We start from the raw sequence: 9,065 nt of genomic DNA on the forward strand, positions 1-9,065 counted from the left end.
TGCCAGTTAAGGAATTAAAAGGCAGGAAAAACCTCAAGTGCAGCAGGTGGCAGTGGGGAATTAAACACTGCAGACAGCAGCAGACAGAATCCGTAGATGAAGAAAAACGTTTATTGAGGGTAAGGAAGGACATGCATGTAGCAAACACACAGAAAAGAAGACCCTCTGTAAAGCAGGGCAGTGGGGGAGGGGAGCTCAGAAAGCTGAAAACTTTTTTCAAGGAGTGGGATGTTTTAAGTCTTTAAAGCATTTTCCTCCCTTAATTTAGGATTGGTCAGTTTGAAGGATGATAGCGATGGTAAATTGGCCTGCAACTGTTGGGTAACAGGTCTTGATCCAGCTTCAAATGTGTTGAGGAAGTCTGTCAGTAGGGGGCCTGCTGGCAAGGAAACGAAATCCTACAAGGCCTTTGTTTGAAGCTGCCAGGCTATTGTCTCAAGTCAGGAAGGTGAGGAAGAAGCTAGTCATCTTGGAAGCTTGCACCCTTATTATCTAGCCTGGCCCGTCTCCCTACCAGAGAGCCTGTCTCACTCCTAGTCTCTCACATACAGGCAAACACTCATACAACTAAAATGAAAATAGATGCATCTTTTAAAAAGGAAGAAAAAAAAAACCCATCAAAGTTGTCTGCTATCCAGAGAAATAGAACCAAGAGGCTCTGTAGGGATAGAGACGTCCCAGCACAGGTTACCTGCAGGGTGGAGACCAGCTCAGGCCAAGGCCAAGAGCTTCAGAACCAGGGAGGTAATGTAATTTTCAGTCAGAAGCATGGGGCAAGTCCCTGAAGGCCACAGAAGGAGGGTGTCTTAATTAGAGTTTTACTGCTGTGAACAGACACTGTGACCAAGGCAACTCTTATAAGAATAACATTTAGTTGGGGCTGGCTTACAGGTTCAGAGGTTTAGTCCATTATCATCAAGGCCGGAACATGGCAGAACATCCAGGAAGGCATGGTGCAGGAGGAGCTGAGAGTTCTAAATCTTCATCTGAAGGCTGCTAAAAGAATACTGTCTTCCAGGCAGCTAGGATGAGGGTCTTAAAGCCCACAATCACAGTGACACACCTACTCCAACAAGGCCACACCTTCTAATAGTGCCACTCTCTGGGCCAAGCATCTAGAAACCATCACAGAGGACATTCCAGCTCTAGGGAAGAGAGAAAAGAGGAGAGCAAGAGCAGGGTCGAGGGCAGAGGGGAGAGAGAGAGAGAGAGAGAGAGAGAGAGAGAGAGAGAGAGAGAGAGAGAGAGAGAGACTTTTTTTCTGGTTTGCTCTATTTGGGCTCTCAGCTGCTTGGATGGTGCCCACCTCCATCGAGAGAAGAGAGAAGCTATTCCCAGCTCAACCCCTCATGCCCATGCTCATATCCTCTGGAAGAGCACTTAAGGACACACCCAGAACTAATGCTTTGAGGTTCCAGTTAGGCTGACACCCAAGATTAATCCTCATGAGAGACATATGTCTTTTTCTAGCTACTGAAACAAATCTTGAGGTACCGAAGTTATTGTTTTCTTGCAGCTTTGAAAGAAATCGTCTGTGGGGCCATCTGGGCCTGGCGCTCTCCTATGTGCTAACAAAGTGTGTGTGCCTGCTGGTGTGTAGGTGGGAGAGATTCGTTGCAGATCTATGGATTTCCTTCTCTGTTTTTCCTCTGAATGCTAGGCTGGGTTTATGCTGAGGATGACCTCAAACTTCTGATTCTCTTGCACATGTGCCGGCATGCCTGGCTTGTGCAGCTCTGGGGACAGAGCTCAGGACCTTTTGTGTACTTAAGCAAGCATTCTACACACTAAGCTACACTCCCAGTTGTTCCCAGCAACCCCCAAATTCTCTTTAGTCTTATATCTGTCCTTGTGAACTGTGTTCTTTACAAAAGTCTCCAGGGCTCTGAAGATGGCTCAGTAGGGAAAGGCATTTGCTATGTATGGCAAGCCTGGTGGCCTCAACTGGATCCCCTGGAACCTGTGAGAAGGCCAGAACCAGCTGCACAAAGTTGTTCTCTAACTTACACACACACACACACACACACACACACTCACACACACACACACACGGATACCAACAACACCAACAACAATGACAACAATGATAAAAAGATTTGGGCCGGTCAGGTGACTCAGCAAGTAAAGATGCTCACTACCAAGCCCTACCGAAACTTCTCCTGAGTTTCATCCCCAGGTCCAGGTCCCATGTGGTGGAATGGCAGAAGGATAATTGACTCCTGAAAGCTCACATGTGTGCACGAATGCCCTCGCACACATAAATAAATAAATAAATAAATAAATAAATAAATAAATAAATAGATATTAAGGTTTAGAGTGTTTCTTGTTTAGTCCCTTTTTAAAAACAGCTTTCCTTAAATTATATTTTCTCTGATTTTTTTGTACTGCATAGAACTGGGCCGAGCTACACAAGTCAGAAAACTCAAGGAGTGAACTCCTAAGAGCTTATTTGAATCCTAGTGGAAGAAGTCTGGGAGCAGCACCTGAGGCCTGGCAGAGTGGCTCTGAGGCACCTTCCTGCTTTCCGGCTCAGCCCACACTCTGCCCTGGGGGGTTAGAGGGACAGTCCTTTCCTGGTCCCAGTGCTGGTAGGAGCTGGTTTCTGCATTCCTGTGTTCTCTGTGTAGGCCAGGCCAAATACAGATGAATCTAGAGCCTGTACGGTGAAAAGGGGAAATATCCCTCCAACATTATGGTGCTTTATGTCACGTGTCTACTTGGGTAGTCTGGTGCCCAGTTATTTAGTCCCACACAGTCTAGAAGCAGCTGCAGAGGTGTTTTGGTGATATGAGTCACAAGGAGATTGGCCTGTGGGAAGATGGCATCCTGTTAGTTGAAGATCTTAAAAGCAAAAAGTAATTTCCCCAAGAAGGAACTCTATCAGAAGACTAGATAATAAGGGGCTAAGTATGTGGCATAATGGTTAGACTGCTTGCCTAGCATGCACACATATCCCTAGCACCATATAAATTTAGTATAGGTGTACACATCTGTAATCTCAGAACTTGTGGAGGCAGGAGGATCAGTTCAGTGTCACCCTCAGCTAAATAGCAAGTATGAGGCCAGCCTGGGTTACTTCAAAATGCACACACACACACACACACACACACACTCACAACTACAATATGAAGCAGAAGATGGTGCAGAGGCTCATGTCTGACAACCCAGAACATAGGAGGCTAAGGCAAAAGAATTATTGCAAGTTTGAGGTCAACCTGGGCTAAATAGTGAGCTCGAGGCCACCCTGTGCTACACAGCATGAAGTCTTGCTTCAAGAAATTAAAAAAGGGGCTAGAGAGATGTGTTAGGAATTAAGAGTGCATATTGCTCTTGCAAAAGACCCAGGTTCAATTCCCAGCATCTATATGATGGTTCACTTCAGTTGCTGAAGATATGATGTCCTCTTCCGACCTCCCTGGGCACCAGACTTGCACATAGTGCACATATGTACATGTGAGCACATTCATACACATAAAATAAAATAAAAAACCTATAAATAAATAAGTAACAAAAATTATAACATGTAAGAACTGGTTTTCCAATTCTTTTTTTTTTTTTTCTCTGCAGATTTCAGAATTGCTAGTCCCCATACCTGTGCTCCCATGGCAATGAGCCACTCACTAGCTCCTAATTTTTTTTTTTTTTTTTTTTTTTTTTTTTTTTTTTTTTTTGGTTTTTCGAGACAGGGTTTCTCTGAGTAGCCCTAATTTTTTAAAAAAATCACATTTATTTATATGTGTATGTACATATGCTGCAGCGTGTGTGGAGGCCAGAAGACAGCTTGATGGAATCAGTTCTCTCCTTCCACTGTGTGGATCCCAAGGATCGAACTCCAGCTGCCAGGTGTGAAGCTTGGGGGCAGCGCCTTCGCCTGCAGAATCATCTTGCCGATTCTTGTCTATAGACACTTACTTCCATCTGCAGGTCTTCCTCTTGTTTGAGTCTGCATTGTTCCTCATGTTAGATTTCTCTTATTTCTGATAATGAGTATTAGAATCATTTTGATTATAACAGAAACCCAACTACATATTTTTCTAAATATGAGAAAAATTTATTTTTCTCATGTGTGTATACATGTTTTCATTTGCATGGTTGCACACATGTGGGCGTGTACCTGGAGGCCTGAGGTTGAATTTGGGAGTCTTCCTCAGTCACTCCCTACCTTATCCATTGAGGAAAGCTGTCTAGCTGCGCCCCAAGCTCACACTGCCCACAAGGCTAGTCTGGGTGGCCAGCCTGGGCAGGGGAGGGAGTCTGTGTCTCACCTTCTGGGTAGAGCATTGGAACTCAACCTGTGGGGCAGAACTCTAACTGCCAAGCCATCTTAATAGACACAGGGAGATTTCTTATTTCAAACACCAAGAAGTTCAAAGATGCCGGGCAGTGGTAGCTCCTGCCTTTAATCCCAGCACTTGGGAGGCAGAGGCAGACGGATTTCTGAGTTCAAGGCCAGCCTGGTCTACAGAGTGAGTTCCAGGACAGCCAGAGCTACACAGAGAAACCTTGTCTCAAAAAAACAAAACAAAACAAAACAACAACAACAACAACAAAAAAGAAGTTCAAAGATAAAGCTCTTTCTGGGAAGCTCTGTGGCTCCAGGGCCCAGCCAGTAGTTACATCCTTTCTAAGTTTTAAGGTCACCTCCTCACCCAGCTCAGTTTCCTTTAATGGCTTCAAGACGACTGTCTTGGTTCAAACAGCACATCCTTCACCAGTGGTGTTTGTATGTTTTTGTTTCGTACAGATTTCCCTTCCAGAAGCTTTCAGGCAGGTTTCCTCCGAGGCTCCTGTGCCTGAACCACAGTGTAGATGTACTCTGGAATCAGCCACCGACAAGGCAGCCGCAATCACTAGCCCTCGGGGACCAAAATGTCTTAATCTTCAAATATTTGCTGACACTTCTCTTTACTGAAATAAAAATTAAGGATGACTATAATTTAGTCCCTTCTCCATACTCTATAAGATCAACCTCATCCCAACTGGTATATAAAGGTGAAATGAAGAAAGACAATCTTTAAAAAACATTTTTTTTTTTTTTAAGATAGGGTCTCATTTATCCAGGATGGTCTCCAACTCTTGTTGTAGTCAAGGATGGCCTTAAACTCTGATTTCCCTGCCTCTACTTTTGCAGTGTTGGAATTATAGGTATAAGCCAATGTTTTGGATTTAAGGAAGATATTCTCTAAAAAGTTCTATGTATGTGCATCGTGGTACATACAGTAAATTGTACTATAGGTCTTTATTAGTTACTCTTCTGATGCTATGATAAAATACCCTGATACAAAGGAAGTTAGGAAAGAAAGAGTTATTCTGGCTTACATTTCCAAAGGGATAAGTCTGTCATGGTGGGGAAGGGGGAAGGCATGGAAGGAGGAGCCTCAGGCTGGCCTAGGAGTTAGGAAGCTAAGAGAGCAGGAAATGAGGCCATAAAACTTCAAAGCCTGGCCTTCAGTGACGTACTTCCTCCAAAAGGTTCCATAACCTTCTCAAACAGTGCAACCAGCTGGGGATCAAGTGCCCAAGCATATAAGCCTAAGGGGTGCATCTCACGTTCAACCCCCCCCACCCCCCCCAGGGTACCAACTATTTCTTGCTTTCTGTATGAAGGTGTCTGGCTTCATGATTCACTTTGTTTAGTGTGACTGGATGGAAGTTAAGTCTGAGAAGGGAGGGAAGCACCACCGAGGGACTCTATGTAATTGTTTCCTCTGGCTGTAACAACCCAGGTAGGGCCTGCTTGTTCAGCCTGCTTTTCAGAACGAAAGGGTGTGCAGATGAGAAACCACTGAGTAGCAACGGATTACTATATGAACAAAGGTATGTAATTTTTGTTCTTGTAAGTCATTGAGGTTTGGGGGCTGGAAGAAAAAGTACTGGCTCAGGACTCCCAAGACCAAGTTCTCAGCACAAAGGGGGTTTATTTCCCAGAAAGACTGGACAGGCATAAGGGGCAAAGACAAAAGATAGAGGAAGAGGGAGGAGGGGAAGGGATCAAGAGAGAGGGAAGAAAAGGGAGAAGGAAGTGGGAGAAGGGGAATTTGTCTGGGAGAGAGTGGAGGATGGACAAAGGACTGCATCTGGATGGGGAAGAGACAGACATGACACACAGGAAAACGGCAGTTTATTTAGTTAGGATGAGATGTTTAATTTTAACTGGGCATGTTAATTAGGTAAGCCAAAGGGGCTTTCGATTGCTTTGATAGCTGGATCTTGGTAGTCAGCCACAGGAGGAGGGAGTAGCCAAATACAGCAATAATAGACCTTGGGGTCTATTCTACTTCAGGAAAGTAATCTTAAATGTTTTTTTTTTTTTTTTTTTTTTTTTTTTTTTTTTTGAGACAGGGTTTCTCTGTGTATCCCTGGCTGTCCTGGAACTCACTCTGTAGACCTGCCTCTGCCTCCCAAGTGCTGGGATTACAGGCGTATGCCACCACCGCCTGGCTTTGTAGCAAGGCGAAAGGAGCTGGGGAGAAGGTAAAGGCCTGCCAGAGCCATGCTCACCATGTTCAAGCTGGCCAGAGTAATTCCAGGGACTATCTTTAGTTTCTATTGCTGTGATAAAACACTATGACCAAAGGCAAGGTGGAGAAGGAAGGGTTTATTTCAACTTACAACTCTTGGTTCACACTCCATCACTGAGAGAATTTGGGGCAGAAACTCAAGGAAAGAACCTGGAGGCAGTAACTAAAAGCATGAGCTGGAGAAGAATGCTCTTCCTGAGTTGTTCCTCATGCTTTGCTCAGGCTGCTTTCTTAGACAGCTCAGGGCCACCCACAGTGGTCCAGAGGTGCACCACCCATCTGTAACTCCAGCTTCAGGGGATAATCTGATACCTCTTTTTGGCTCCAAGGACAGCAGGCATATACCTGGTATATACACATAAATGCAGGCAAAACATCCATACATATAAAATTATATATATATTTAAAAAGTGCTGGAGAGATGGCTCAGTGGGTGAAATGCTTGTTGCACAAGCATGAATACTTGAGTTCAGGTTCTCAAGCAGTCATGTGAAAAGCTGGGAGTGGCAGTACGTGTCTATAACTCCAGTGCTTGGGGGTCAGGGGCAGACACAGCCCATGGGTCAGCAAGTTTAGCCAAAGCAGTGAGTTCCAGGTTTAGTGAGAGATTCTGCCTCAAAAATAAATAAATGAATAAATAAATAAATAAATAAATAAATAAAATAGAGATGGGCCGGGGAGATGAATCAGTGGGCAAAAGAGCTTTCCTCACAACCCTGATGACTTGAGTTAGGATCTCTAGAATCTATGTAGAAAGGCTGGATGCCAGAGTACAAGCATCTGTGCTATGTGCAGGCACGGTAGTGGTGCTGGTGATGACGGCTTGGCAATGGGGTAGGTACCACCGTTGGTGATGGCTGTTACTATCTGTGTCTTCCACATCTCCCCCGCTCTCACATACATCTCAGATCACTTTGTTTTGACCCCAAATCTATAGTGGCCTTTAAATGACTACAGAGTACAGCACACCCACCTTCCTTCCTGGGCTCCTTTTGAGTTTACTTCTATTTTCACTCAATGACTGCTCCCTTACTTCACTGAATACATTCTTGGTGTCACCAGGAGGAGGAGCCTACTGTTGAACAAGCCCCACTCATGGTCTCGCTTCTTGTCTTCAATCAAATGCTTCCTCCTTCAGCAAGGTAGCCACCCTTACAGCTAACTTCTTTGCCTGCTTTCCCAAGGTGGGGCTGTTTGTGTCTCTAGTGTGTCTTCCCTGGAGCATTTTGCAGTTAGTGGCACACAACTCTGCAGACTCAGTCCAGTGATAAGGACTGGTTGGACACTCAAAAGGGTTGTGTTAAGCTCACCAAATACATGGCCTCTACATTTTGCAGAACAAGCATCCCACTGTGTGTATGTGTGTGTGTGTGTGTGTGTGTGTGCGCATGCACATGCATATGTTTTGAGACAGGGTCTCAAGTATCCCACACTGATCTTGGATCTACTGGATAGCTGAAGATGACCTCAAACTCCAAATCCTAAACTTCACCTTCCAAGTGCTGAGATTATAGTCATGCACTACCACACCTGGCTTCAAAAATCCCCTAATTTATGCATGGTTCTTCCTATAATTTGGATCTTGAAATGATCCTCAAGGTCCTATGTGATGAGGCTTGTTCCTCAGGAGGCACCGTTGAGAGTGGTGGGACCTTTAAGAGCTGGGCAAGTGGAAGGCGTACTGTGGGACCCCTACCTCTTCCTCTTTCTCTTTTGCTTCCTAGCCACATCTTCCGGTGCTTTGCTTTGCTTTGCATCTCCGCTCTGTACTGCCTGATCCCAGATCCAAAGCAGGGTCAGGGGACTACAGACTGGAACTTCTGACACAAAAGAAACGGTTTCTATTTCCATCTCACAGGTGTTTCTTCTAGAGACAAAGCTAACGTAGCTGCCACTCAGGGAATAGGCAGCCTTCCGTCATCACCTCAATTGTAAATCAACAGTATTTCCTTCCTACCCTGAACTGAGTCCAGGGAGGGAAATGAGGATGTTTGGCTTCTTCAAAGCGTGATGAGGTTCATCATGCTCAGGCCCTGTCAATCAAAGTACAAGAGTCAAGCCAGTGGGGGAAGGGAAGCATGGTAGCTGCGTGGCTTTAGCATAACCACAGATGAGGCCACTAAAGATTCATTAGATTCCTTTTTTCCCTTGTGAACCAATGAGCTTATTGGACCCATTTACAAGAGCATTAGCTAGAGACTTCTTACTCAAGCATGGGACTTAATTCTGCCCCATCCTATCCTGGGTCACTACAAAAGCTGCATCCGTGGGAACCACTAAGAACAGAGAAAAAGAATCCTCCCTATTTGGAGGTGATGGAAGCCTCCAGGCAGGCGCTGGAGTTGATCCTTTATGTAAACCAGGCATTGGCTCCCCAAAATTGTCGTCTGATCTGCTCTCACTGCCTGTCTCACCTACTAGGTTTTACATTTCTTGTAGCTGGAGGATACAGCTCATTTGAACTAACTGCCCTCGTCTATTTATCCAGTCCCTTGGGGGTAAGGCAAAAATGTGGGGCAAACCCTATCCAATTGTTTCCCTCCC

The sequence above is a fragment of the Mastomys coucha genome, unplaced genomic scaffold (genome assembly GCF_008632895.1).
Source record: "Mastomys coucha isolate ucsf_1 unplaced genomic scaffold, UCSF_Mcou_1 pScaffold20, whole genome shotgun sequence".
In the NCBI taxonomy this organism is placed as follows: Eukaryota; Metazoa; Chordata; class Mammalia; order Rodentia; family Muridae; genus Mastomys; species Mastomys coucha.